The sequence below is a fragment of the Myotis davidii genome, unplaced genomic scaffold (assembly GCF_000327345.1).
Source record: "Myotis davidii unplaced genomic scaffold, ASM32734v1 scaffold13, whole genome shotgun sequence".
NCBI classification, from domain to species: Eukaryota; Metazoa; Chordata; class Mammalia; order Chiroptera; family Vespertilionidae; genus Myotis; species Myotis davidii.
In genome coordinates, this window is record NW_006286243.1 from 1,247,695 (window position 1) to 1,250,408 (window position 2,714).

A 2,714-nucleotide genomic window follows, 5' to 3' on the forward strand; every position below is an offset into this window, starting at 1 on the left:
AAGCGTTCTCTTTTAGGGCTGCTTGGCGTCCCTTGTTGTGAGGGTGCTGATTTCCACTTTTTGAAACTGAAAACTCACTTGGTGCCTCTGATTGGGGTCTGGTGGGAAGGTTTTTTGAGGTAGTCGTGTGTTTTGAGTGCCAGAGAACTTTGGCACTACCACTGTGGCCAGGCTGCAGTACACAAACCTGCCTGTAGGTGTCAGGGTGTGGAGGCCCCACTTAGTTTCCCTGCTCAGTTGGGAAGCATTGTGCTCAAGATGTGTACTCTGTTAGATCCAGAGACATAGAAGCATCAAACAGACTGTGAAACCTGAGAGGGAAGGCAGGGGAGGGTGAGTGGGGTAAAGAGATCAATCAATGAACTTGTATGCATATATGCATAACCCATGGACACAGACAATAGGGTGGTGAAGGCCTGGGGTAAGGGGCGAAGGTGGAATGGGAGAGGTCAATAGGGGAGAATGGGGACATATGTAATACTTTCAAGAATAAAGATTTAAAAAAAACACGTGGACTCTGGAGTCAGAGTACAGATGTTCACATCCCAGGCCTGGCATATACCAGCCTCACAACCTTGGGGCAAGTGTCACTAGATCCTTTTGAGACAAAGTTTTCATGTCTATAAAGTAGGAATAACAATACATTCTTCATTAGGTTGTTATGAATATGAAACAAGACAATTAAATAAAGTATCTAGAACAGTATTTGCTATTATTACTATGTAGAGTTATCAGATAAAAATTCATGATGTCTAGTCAAATTTGGATTTTAGAAAAATAAATAATTTTTTAGGATAAGTGTGTCCCATGCAATATTGGGGCTATACTTATATTAAAAAATTATTTGTTGTTGATCTCAAATTCAAATATAACTGTCCTGTTGACTTTTACTACTACTTACTAATAGTATCACTGTCCATCTCTGCAGCCTTCCAGCATGTTTTATTTTAGTTGCTATTGGATTTTCCTGGCTTTGGCTGGGAATTAGGACTGACCAATGTTAGATGGGGCTGTAGAGTGGGTCCTGGATTGTTGTAACCACCAAAAGCTCCTCCCTCCCAGCCCCCACCCCTGCCTTCAAAGTCTACCTAACTCCTTCTTCCTAGGGCTATTTCAACTTCCCTGGTTCCCCCTTCTGTCATCAGAGCTCCCAACATCCATGTAGCCATCAGGACCTACTGTATTCTTTCTCACTCGTTCTCTCTCTTGTAAAAATGTATTATTGTTATTCGTTTTGGGACCTCTGATGCAAAGAACGGAGTTCATTGCACTTCTCAATCATGGTGCATTATTATCATTGGTCTGCATACTTATTTAAATACCTCCCCTCACTCTTCACTGCCTGCTCACTCCACAGGTAATAATTCCAATGCTTTGTGTTTCTGGGAAATGTGTAGTGTTGTTCTTGCTTTATGTATTCATTTTTAAAATGGGCTTTATTGTTGGAAACAGTTTTAGATTTACAGAAAAATTGGACAGAGTTCCGTATACCCTGTACCCAGTTCTCCTATTATTAACATCTACATTAATATGGTACATATACACTATTAATGAACCCTCTTGTCTGGAAATTGTAAGAAATTATGACAGCGATCATCAATACATTATCATTAACTAAAATCTATACTTTATTCAGATTTCCTTAGTTTTGCCCACTGTGATGTTTCTGTCCCAGGATTCCATCCTGGACACCACGTTGCATTTCGTGGTCATGGCCCCTTAGGCTCTGCTTGGCTGTGGCAGTTTCTCAGCACTGTGTGCATTATGAACATATAAAAGGTGCTCCATAGCCCATTCTGTTTCCCACTTTTTCTCTCAGCCCTATATTTTTCATACCATTCACATTCTGCACGTGCATCTAATTCATTTTTTTCCTAATGGATGAACAATATGCCCTCCCCACAATTTACCTAGTCACTCCCATAATGATAATGGACATTATCCAGCTGTGTGCCACTGACAAGACAGAATGAATAGTCACCTCCTTCAGGGCCTGTGGTTCATGATCTTCTCGGCCCGCCCCCCATCTCCCCATGCCATGTTGGTAAATACAGATTAGAGGTGCATTAACTGGGACCTGTGAAGGTCTGGGGGCCTGTTGGGGTCTGAGCAAGTCTTCTCTGTGTTAGGATGTTCAGCCTCTGACCTTGAGCAGCAGTCTGGAACTGGCAGCTCACAGAAGTGGGGACATTGCTTGACTGGCCCTGGTGGCAGCTTGGAGAGCAGGTGCTGCGGCCTCTCCTGCTCAGTGATCCCCACCCTTCTAGGGTGGGTTGTCTTTTGGGTTCTGGGTTCACTTTGATTTTAAGATAATTGGAGAAAAATGGGTTTCTATGAGAGACCTATTAAACATTACTCACTCAGTCCTACAGATCGAAGGAACTTTGCATCCACTAATCTCTGATTGAATATTGCAGAATTCATTTCTGACTTTAGTTGCTACTGGCGCACTATAGAGAGGATGATAATTGGTGCTTATCTTCCATTTGGTGCTTCACTTTTTCATTTTGTGTGCGTATTTCCATATATTGGCATTGTCCATGTTCATATTTTAAAGACTATTCAGTATTTTTCAATAGTTTTCCTATGTATTTTGTTACATTCTGCCATTTGATTAGAATTTCATTTAAAGACATTGCTGATGACAGAGACCCCTGCCTCTTCACTGCAGATTTTGGCAGATGAGGGCCACCTGTGTGGAGATGGGCACTCCC

At 42.0% G+C, this 2,714-nt stretch overlaps 1 protein-coding gene across 2 annotated transcripts in view; it reads left to right on the top strand.

Moving 5' to 3' along the window:
* Nucleotides 1-2,714, top strand: part of ANO2 (anoctamin 2, calcium activated chloride channel) — a 316,751-nt gene that overhangs the window by 17,542 nt on the left and 296,495 nt on the right. The gene's annotated exons all lie outside the window — the stretch shown is intronic.